The sequence below is a fragment of the Cynoglossus semilaevis genome, chromosome 14, assembly GCF_000523025.1.
Source record: "Cynoglossus semilaevis isolate Cse_v1.0 chromosome 14, Cse_v1.0, whole genome shotgun sequence".
Taxonomy (NCBI): domain Eukaryota; kingdom Metazoa; phylum Chordata; class Actinopteri; order Pleuronectiformes; family Cynoglossidae; genus Cynoglossus; species Cynoglossus semilaevis.
Genome location: NC_024320.1, coordinates 7,196,703 through 7,208,001, shown reverse-complemented (window position 1 = coordinate 7,208,001; position 11,299 = coordinate 7,196,703). Strand labels below are relative to the sequence as shown.

At 37.9% G+C, this 11,299-nt stretch overlaps 1 protein-coding gene across 1 annotated transcript in view; it reads left to right on the top strand.

Moving 5' to 3' along the window:
* Positions 1–10,742, top strand: part of sfswap (splicing factor SWAP) — a 58,200-nt gene extending 47,458 nt beyond the window's left edge. The window contains exon 20 of the mRNA XM_025062179.1: positions 10,503–10,742. The gene's annotated coding sequence lies outside the window, so the exon portion shown is untranslated. The remainder of the gene's footprint in view (positions 1–10,502) is intronic.
* The last annotated feature ends 557 nt before the right edge of the window (positions 10,743–11,299 follow it).

The window sequence follows — 11,299 nt, the reverse complement described above, 5'->3', positions numbered from 1 at the left end:
TCTTTGCCCGCTGTGATAAATAACAAAAAATATCGGCTTTCAAATCACTATGTTTTTAATGTGACTTTTATTCATCTCTTCTCTTTGAATCCAGGAGAGGTATCTCCTCAGAGTGGATACTTCTGACTGTTTGTATTTGCATTTTCATAGATTAATACTTTAGAGCACACAGCATGAATAAAACATGTCCTATAATAATAACCTTTGAATTGCACATGTGAAATGGCTTCGGATGCAGAAATGGCAGGGAGCTCTGTATGAATCACAACAGGGGAAAAATGTATGAGAAATGAGTTGGTTTTCTGAATGACAGGTCTAGGTTTTTATAAGCAACTATTGTTTTTCTGTGAATTTGCTTAAAAATAAAAGTTCTTATATTTGTACTCTATGAAAAAGACAAGAAAAGTACTCCAGTATATATATATGTATGTATATATGTACACTATATATGTATTAAACAGTGTCTCCATCCGTTGATTGACTGGTTGACTGATCTGGCAACACCATCTCAGTCTCAGTGCCAGACTTGCGGAAGTGAAAAAAACAAAGACTTAGTCAAGGAGAATGTAACATTTATGAGCTGATAAATAAAATCATTTTTGGAGCCTGAACTGAAATCCTTGCTGATCCAGAGGAAATGGAATGTCATATTTTATTTACTAATTTCAATTTTTTTTTTTATCCGTCTGTGCAGCTTCACTGTCTTTGATAAGGCAGCAGAACGACGCCTGATGCAGAATCTTTATGGAATAATTGCACGTTGGCGCTGAGGAATAAACACGTGTGAATGAAACGAGTGTAGGAGAGGAAAGATTTATACCAGGTGTGAGCTTGTTTCCCTTTATTACCACAGCAGAGGCTGTAACTGCCAACGTGGATCAGGTGACATCCAGCTCCTTTGGCTGATATTCTCGATGTCAGACAGAGACGTGGAAAAGGTCGCTGATAAAGTAGTCCGCTGTTTGCCTCAGCATTTTTCCACCAACTAATCAATTTATATGTTTGGCATCATAGTTGCCAAATGTTGCGGCGCTGATTATTCTGTTGTAACTGTCGGTATAAATCAGGCACTAGGCCCACAAGGTTAAAAACATGCTTGTAGAGATAATTGTAATATGTTGGCAGGGGGACGCAGAAGCCGAGGGGAGAAGCTTTTAGCAACGGACAAACAAGGTCGCCCTGTATCCTGTGTGAGAGCCCCTGTATTCTTTACTTCCTGTGATGGATGACAGCTGCAGAGAAAGTTGTCACCGGGCTCAGCACTTTCTTCAAACTTCTCTCTGCACCTATTCTCTCAGTTCTTCTTTAATGACCGTTATTTTCCACCTATCAGCATTTGTTCTCCATAACAAGACATTATCTTTTTGCATTAAAAAACTCTTTAGTGAATCTCATTGGGGCCTAAAGTCTAGTGACAGGGTTGTAAGTCCTGGCTCGAGGACTTATGGTTCAGCGTTCACCTTCTTGACCTCCATGTGTTTGGGTCTCAAGTTCAAATCAAGCTAACTTTAAATTTCAAAACTAAGAAGCAGTGAAAGGATCAGTGATATTTTTGATGGTGATCCATTGAGCAAACAACATACCACGATGGGTTTATTTATACTTAATGTCATAATCTCCTCGTCTGCAAATTAAAAGTTAAAAGTTAGCCACATACTGGCTTAGTATTGATACAGTTGGTAAAACTTTAACTCCATAAAGCTTGAAATTAGTAAGTTAAATACAAAGCATTAGCTTACATTGCTAAAGCAGCGTAAAGACTGCCACTAAATTGATGAAAAGGGAATTAAACATTACAACAGAAATAAGGTTGCAAAAACACACTTCAAAACATTACTAAAAATATGAGTAGGTATTTTTAATACATTGGTACCAAACATAGCTAAAAATGAGGAATATGCATGGAACAGTCTGGAATAGCATCACAATAATACAATAATAAAAAATGTTTGTCATAATGTCATGTCAAAGGATGTGATTCACACAAATACAGTTCACAGTTCAGAAAGTTTGACTTGTTAGCTTGTGTGTAGCCAGTAGGATTTACTCATGCTATGAGCTAACTAGCATTTAAACTGCCATATATTCAATAACTTCAATGGTAGGTTTAGATTTTCACACTAAATGTCACAATAATCCAGTGTTGTGTAAACGGAAACAATAATTTCTGTCGTGGATTAGGCTAGACTAATTATGCTAGCAGGCTGTACTGTATGTTGATCCTGGTACTTGGGGTCAAATCCCACAGAAACACTTTAGCGAAAGATCAGTGAAACATATTCAAGCGTCCATTTGTCATCTTCAACTGTATTATCTGACTGTGTTCGTTCAGCAGAGGGAAAAATAAATCATCGTTTTTCTGACAGACATTAATTTTTATCCAGTTTCTGTCTTATTTTGGTAGAGAACTGATCTCTACATGTTGTCATGTAAACACACTCAGTGTCTTTCTAACAACTCAGTGATGAAGCAGCTGTGTTTGGTGTTTGTGGTATTGTCTTGGTGTTGCCCTCTAATCAGCTCTGCATCATGCATTTTTTAGTACTGTTGACATGTTTTACACACTGAAGTACAGCAGCAGCTCATTTGCATTTATTGTTGTTGCTGTCCGTGTTTCTTTACCGTTGCTCGTTGGTTCTTGCTAAAGGGAATATTTGGCCTTGTGGGTTGCTTCTGGTTTGTGGCTACATCTGTAATGTCTTTTACCTTTAGTGACAGAAGTGAATTCTCCGACCCTGCAAGGTTCTGCTTTTGTGTGAATGAACAAAATATGCAAGTTTAAAAGGCATGCAGTCGTAAACTGTACATGTGTAGGTGTGACAATCTGTTTCAGGGGACCTTGATTTACGTCGTCCTTGACCTACAGCATTTGTGTTTATGTTGCCATCACCCATAAATTTATTAAGAAAGTCATGTTCCATCATTCTGATGTATGATGTTAAAACTTGCCATCTTTGCACGGAAACCAGTTGCAAGTGGAGTGCATGAATACGTTGTCATTTGGAGCTATACGCAGAAGACTTACGTGACTGTACGTGAATTTCGACTTACAGCCAAAATTAAGTTCTGTCGCGCCATAAGCAAGTGGAGGACCGTCTGTATATATACTCATTCTTAAAGTTTATCAGATCAATGTTTCTTACACATTTGAAGGCATACAGAGAACAACATTGTTATTTATGCATACTGTGAGGAAGTGATTTCCTTTCACCAAAGCAGCTCAAGCTAAAAATATCATCTCCACACTCACTTAGAAGCTGCCTGAGACAATTGTCAAACGGTTTGATTTATTAGCAACCTGTGCTAAGTATGAACCATCTGCATGGAAAACAATATAGTTCCAACTTCTCGACCCACTCTGATGTGTCCCACCTACAACTCCCGGCAGCTATATTCGTAACCTTGTTCCAAAAGGCATCAACAAGGAAATCGTTGATATGACTGGCCCTTCCGTGCTCCTAGCCCCTTCAGTAGTGCCCGTAATAACCACAAGGCCCCAGCCAAACATTAAATCACAATTTTATATGTAATCAAATCGAGCTCATCACATCTGTACTGATTGATTCCAGTCTAAACTGCTGCCTGGCATTTGCAATTTCATTAACTCATGCTGGCAGGGACAGATTGTGTGAGCAAGTGTGTGTGCATGTGTGAGTGAGACCCTCACAGCTGAATGAGAGGCAGCAGGGCTGTGGGAAGTGACTCGGGGAAGTAGTTAGAGAGAAACACGAGGGCAGGGAAGTGATTTGTTTGTTTTTTACGACACTTGAATGCATCGTAATTTACCCGAACACGTGATGGGAAAGGCGGGTGGGTTAACAGAACTGAGCGATAAAGTGGACGGCTTCCCTTTTCCACGAAACAATTCATGTTGATAAAGAATAATAAGGCTCTGCTCTAATGATGTTATAGTCTCACATTAATATGATTGAGTCCTGGGGTCGGTGTTTTATTTAATGGAATGCTGGGAAGTCTATTCAAGCGAAAAGTAAAACTGAAAAGAGCAACTATGTGATGTAGCTTTGGCAGTGGGTTTAATTTTACTTATGCCAGCGGGAGTCGATTATGATGTGAGTGATCAGGTTGAAGTTAAAGCAAAATAAGATTGTGCGTTGGAAATATCTTTAAAACTAAAACCCACTTAGGCTGGAAGGAATTCTGAATAAAAGAGAAAAGAGAATTAAAAAAATGTTAGTTAGGTTTCTCTAAACACTTTGAAATACAATTGAAAATATTAGGATGGGTCAAGTTAACCCAATGTTATCACAATAATGTATGAAATACCATTGTTTTGTCACATACAAAAATGTTATTTTAATCTGGGAGAACAGTGTTCTTAAACTGTGGGGTCACGACCACACCTGGGGTCATTTGGAAATCCATTGGGGTCAACTTAAATGTCTAGTAATTGATCAAAGAATTGTTCAAAATTAAATATTATAAAGTAATTATTAATATTCTTGAGTCAAGAGTTGGTGCATATTGATTGACAGCTGAAATCACATGACTGCACAAGTGACAGATACTTGAGTTCCCTCACTCGACCTGTCTTAACTCCTCATCAGATTTGGTGTAGGATGTTGTCCAGTACTGCCAGGAAGGAGGAATGTAATTGAAAAAAAGAATGTGTATGTGCGATAAAATAATGGTTGTTGCCCAATGTGTTAAAGATCCAGTCTTCAGTGATTTTAGCCCTGTATGAGAAACGTTCGGGCCTTGACCTGGACTGCAACCCGCCTCTTACTGACATATATCTTATATTATCTCTTCACTTGTGGACTTCCAGGAGAAGCAGCTCCGTGCTCTGGTGTAATGAGAGTTCATGGTTTAATTAATTTCACCGGGAGCTGTAGTGGCTTTGGCAGATGTCATCTGCCCATTAGCTGGAGGAGAAGAGAGAAGAGACCACTGCATGTGAAGTGAGGGCCGAGGGCCGGGGGTCATTCTGGCCACAGATCCAGACAGAGGCACAGTGATCCAATTACAACAAGGGCAAAAAAGAAAGAGAGCAAGACGAGCAGGAGTCCCAGAGGTCAGAGGGGTCAGGAGGGTTTGTTTTCTGGACGGTGTTGGTGGGATTGAAAGACGTAGGGTGGGTGGACGTATGTAAATTATCTGAGAGTCTCTGAGGATTATTTCATTGTCAAAATAGAAGATCTACACTGGTTGCTGCTAACTGTTTATATACAGTTTATATACCCTGTTTATATAAATGGAACCAGGCTATAAAGTCTGTGCAGTCATAAAAATGCAAATTATGAATTTTTTTTTTCACTTCACATCTACACAGAGAATGACTTCTTTCTGGAATTTTGCACCTGCTTCTTTTGTCACCGAAGGACTGGAAAATCTGAAAAAATAACAAAAACATACTTTAAGGGGTTATAAATAAATGGTTATCTAGTAGTTGAAATTTACCTAGCGATAGCTAATTATTATGTAGGACAGAGGTCACCAACTATATTGGGTCGGGATGTTTAAATAAAATTAAATTAAAAGTCACATTTTTTCTTACATTATACATTAAGTTGACTTTTATTTTGGAATCCAGTAGTGCGCTGTATTGAACTGTTTGGTAGGGTATATTGGGACCCTGGGCCACCTTTTGATCACTGATGTAGGAGATAGATGAGTAAAATATAGCAACACATACTTAACATTGAGGATAATTTATAATTAAGCCAATAGATATCAAAAGTTTAAGGAAAAGCTCAAAAATTGTGGGAAATATAACAGGAAATCACCTTACTGCACCTTACGTTGGTGAAGGGAAATCAGATCCAAACCTGCTGTAGAGTAGAGTCATTTTAACAGGTTTCTGTTGAAATTTAGTTAAAAAAAAATCAAATACGTTCTCTGATTTCCAAATTCATTTTTAAAGGATGAATAAAAACATCAAATCAAATAAAAACCTCACACGACCGCATTTTGACTCTCGACAGCGACATGACGGCAACATCCACACAAACACCTGTCTTCATGCCGTTTATATTTAGTCACATCAAACACTGGTTTGTGCCTTCAGTGACAGCAGAATTGGATCGGAATGTTGTCAGGATTTTTCTTTGTTTCTGACATGAAGCCAGGAAGTATTCTTATCATTCAATACAGAATTTGAGGCAGCTGTCATCGCTGCCTCTTGATTGTAAAGAGTAATTACTACAGCCTGGTACTGGGATCTAATCTTGGCTGTGGTACAATGATCTCTAAGACGCTGCTGACAGTAGCTGCTAAGCTGTGTCAGTAAACGTGTTGTCATCAGTGTATAGGAAAAACCTTCCACTGTCATTTCCTGTTTTATGACATCGTGATGTGTTGGCATCGTAAACATATGTGGTCTAACATGACAAGTAATTACGTGACGATATGATCTTTATGTACAGATGGAAGTACTCCCAGTTCATTTCACTAATCATTGATATGGAAAGTCAGTTTAATTTGTTCTGATACACTTGTATCTCTTACTAGTTTTGTAATTGGCCACAATAAGACATTAGAAATAAAATGTATTGTATACCAAGAGGATAGGATGAGAAGTATATGTTACCCTAAATCAATGGTGATCAACTGATGGCCGGCGGGCCAAATCCAGCCACTAAACCGTCCAATCTGGCTCGCGACTGGATTTCAAAATAAACAACAAATAATAACGTTTGACAAAAATGAAGCTGTGAATTAAAATAAAAAGAAAGAAAATAATCATATAGAAAAAAAATAGCGAAGTCAACCAATAGCGGCTAAATAAAGAATTGTTTATCAGTCCATTGCATGCTATAAATTAGCCAAAAGAGCTAACTTAAACTTAGTGAAACAGCTTTCAGCTAGCCAATTAGCTACATAGAAACTGTGAAAACATATAAAGTGTTGTATATTTTTTACTTGAATTTTTGTAAGTCAATAGAAGTTCTAGGATAACTAACTTTTAGTGATAGCAATAGCTGAGCAAGGCTGTCTGATAATGAAAACATTAGGCGGGAAACGAAGATACCGTAGCTAAGCCATAACAGTTGGTGTTTCAGATCATCTTCTGTTTTTATGTTTAGATTCTTTTTCTTGTAGCTGACTGTGTCCTCATTTCCAGAGTAGTGTCCACATCCCTCTCTCTCTCTGGGTCTTATTTTCGGACACGTCCCACTTCACGTTCTCCACTCTGCTCTCCTCATCCTTCAGGAGGAGAAGGAAATCTCCTGGTTATGCAAATGTCACGCAGCACAGCTGCTGCAGGAGTCACGGTGCACGGCCTTACAGCCTCCACTCCTCAATGTTTTTCTCTGCAAATGGGCCAATCTGAAGCCAGAGCTCATATTAGTATAACAGTAGCTGTGCATCATCGTAACCTTGCACTGAAACGCCGCAGCTGCGATGATAACTCGACAATTAATTGAGATCGTTCAGGCCTTTGGAGACAAAATAACATTATCTTGGGTTGGTGTGGGCTCTCATTAGTCTGTCCTGCCTCAATGTTCAGCTGCTGCACCTTAAAGTTAGGGAGTGTTGAGAAGTTGGATTTTTGTTGGTTTAGTTTTGCTGACTTTGTTTTTTAAAGTCTACAGAAAAACATTCATTACATCTCTGCTGTAAGTTGTTCAGAGAATAGCTTTTTAGAGAAGCTGAATAAAAAATCTTAAAATTTCTGTCAAACATAGGGCCTGTGGCCCACCTGTAAGATATAGCAACAAATAATTAATAGCAAAGCCAAAAAAAGGAAAAAATATTTTATTAGTCAATAAATACTTTAAAATTGAAAATAAATAAAAAATGACAGAGCTCAATGCAACAAGTTTACTAGTTTTACTTTGGTAATTTTGTTGTATCTTTGGGTTGTTTTTAGCTACTGTAGAGAAAACCTGACTTACCTGTATGGGCCTAACGTTTTGTTCACCTTGAATTGGCAAAAAATTACCAAAAATAAGCTAATGGCTAATTAGTTACAATCATACCAGAAAAAAGGACAGAAACATGGCTTAGTGAACCACGTTAGCACTGACGTCTCTAAAAGCTAGCTAAAAACAGCAAAATATATATATATGTTTTTTTTTAATATTTAGCCAAGAATATATGTACATACATACTGGCAAACATATAAGTTATAACTGAAAGTTAGTCAATAGGTGCACTGGCTAACTAAAACAGAATTAGATGAAGGTGTCTCATAAATAATGGATCAAGTTTTGCCAAAATTAGCAGCAAATTAGCCAATGAATTCCTATCACAAAGAATGGCTAAAAGAATTGCAAAAGTAAATCAGGTAAAGTACTAATGAAGCTATATCATTTGAGCTATTAATGATTACTGACCAGAACCACTCAGTTTTAGTAAACAACCACACAGTATGAATTACATTCCCTGAAGTTGAAATCTTTGTTGAAAAATGATTGAAAGTGAGGCAAATTAGAACCAAACTGTCAAATAATAGTACTAATAATTTCAGAAAAGCCGGGTCAGAAATGTGACTTTTAGCTAAATGAATTTCTGAAGGGCATTGTCAGTGAAAAGCTTTTTGTTTTCTCAGCCAAATTTACATTTCAATGAGTTCGGCAAAGGTTGAAGTTTCACAGAGGTGAAAGTGTGTGTTCAGAGTAGATGAGCGGAAGAAACACCAGGGACCGGATTCTTCTGGTGTTTTATTGACGGTGCGCACGCGTGTGTGTGTGTGTGCGTTTCAAAGTGAGAGGTTTCATTTTGAACAGCCAGTGTTTGACCTTTTGTAGCTTCATTTCGATTTCTGACACACTGCTTGTTCACTGGTCATGACTCTGTGTGAGGGAGAAGATTCAAAGATTCATCTGGCATCACTACGATGTGTGTTTGTGTGTGTGTGTGTGTGTGAGAGAGAGAGAGAGAGGGTCAGAGCAGAAGAGCAGGAAGTAATCCCAGCTGACACTGAGTGAAAGGCACAGTGTCAGCTGGGATGGAACCGATGTCAGTGCCAGAGCTGAGACACTGGAACAAACCTCCATCACATTCAGGTCCAAAATCTTTAACTTGGACATAATTGATGTCGTCGTAAAATACATTTTATGGCCATTCATCAGAATAAGGATTTATTCATCCATTCTTTGTCTACCACTTGATCCTCTCAGGGTCAGAGGGGGGCGCTGGAGCCAACCATGCAGTCATCATGTAGGGCCTCTGCACCAGGCCTCCAGACCTTCATAGAGACAATTACCTCCTGGCATATGTATGATCAATTTTAGAGTAGAGGTGTAAAACATATGGCTCGTGGTCCGGAAATAGCCCACAAGAAAAAAAAAAAACAGATTTGGCCAGTTTTATGTTCAATTATTATTTGAGGTATAATGACATTATTACATGGATAATGCTGTACACATTTTAAAACATTTCTGGCTCTTAATACTACATTTTCTCTCTCTCCAGATACTTGTGAGTAAATATTTTGTGGTTTATTAGATTTAGTTGATGTCGAATTTTCATTATTTTCCTCAGGTTGTCTGGTTGTTCAGGAAAATTTGAGCCTTGCGATTGTATTTAGTTTTGCTAGCTGTTGCTGTGTTTGATTCCCTTTGTTTATTAATGGGAGGCAAGTTTAACTTTTTGCTAAACTTTAGCTCTGTCAGTCTAACTTTTTTCAGTCTTTTTTGCCATTTCCGCTACAGGGCAGTTGTACCTCAAGGTATTACTATATTATGGTGGCTCCACAGTGTAGCAGTTAGCACCTTTGCCTTGAAAGCAGAGAGTCCTGGTTTCAATTCCCAGAGAAACCATATATCCCTAATAGAGCCTCCCTTGTGGCAGCCTATAAGTCGCGACCATGTACTTAATGGCGCCTCCTGTGGCAGCCTGTGTCGGTTGCAAAGAACTCACACTATAATTTTCCCTGTTGTGGGATAAAGAAGGGACACGATGTTTTGTTGTTGTTGTTGTATTTTTTTCTGGACCATTTCTGGTATCAGTTTTATAAATAAAATACCTTTTGTGTTAAAATAATTAAGCTAAAAGTCTTCACTTGTTATAAATGGATAAATAGAGCATTAACCTTCAATAGTATGTTTCCTTCTATAGTCCAAGTAGATTACATTGCTGAATACTAAACCTTTTCACTGTAAGGCATCAGTGCCTTACACTGCAACACCGTGTACCCAGGTCAACGACACACTGCTGCGGTGAAAACTCTCAGACTCACAGATCAAAGAGAATTCTTGTTTCTCCCCTGATCAAATGTTGGGGTTGGTATTATTGTGTGGAGAGGAACCAACGTGAAGTCCGTCCTCCCATCACTGAGATCACTGTTGCTGATGGCAGCTGTCAGGGAATGTATAGAGACCAATTCCATGGAGGTTGGGAATTGCCTCATAAAAGGAGCTTTTTTGGTGCAGTCAGTAATGAATGTACAGTAGCTGGAGATGTTGGGAAGCTAATGATAACACAGTATAAAAGGTCTGCGGTCGGTCCGTCCCTTATTTCCTGGCTGCGGCTCACTGTGATTACAGTATCGATTCTGTTATAATGGGGTCATTTACTTTTGTCTCTGCTTTTTGAAGGTCAGTGCAGAAATGATCTCCTGATGGGCCTCAGTTCTGGTCTTCAGCAGGTCTGGAGCCACGTCCACGACACAGCGTGGTCCCACGTTAGAATGTTGTTGACAAAGTCTTCACAGCCACAGACGAAGGTTTTAACCTCGTCCTTTACATTACTCCACTCACAGTTTAGGCGAGTACTCTTAGTATGTTTGAACAGATGCAACACTGCTGCAACTGTCGTTTTATTGGAGGGCCATACACAAGACAAACTTTTAGAAAAGGTCATGTTTTTGTAATATGATGTATATATAATATATTTAAATGTATATTATATTCTACATATAAATATATCGAAACATATATATTTAAAATATATGAGAACAATTATGACATGTTTTTCCATTCTTAAATAATAAACTAAAGCATTTTACTAATTGATTTTTTTTTTTACTGTGATTGGTAATCATGGTATGAGAACAATTATGACATTTTTTTCCATTCTTAAATAATAAACTAAAGCATTTTACTAATTGATTTTTTTTTTACTATGATTGGTAATCATGGCCCAAATGTGAGAGATTCGCGACATGGATGTGGCCCCTGGGCCAGGTGTTTGATACCGCTGCTTTACATGCATAACAAATGTACACAAATTGCATTTTTAATGAATATTGACTTTTATATAGTTATTATTATTATTATTAATACAATAATAATAATATTTTTTTATATTGAATAGTTATACTGAATAGTCTAGTTTGGCAAATGTCTAATGTGAATACACAAATTAAATTTTAAATGTAACTTTTCCCTCTATA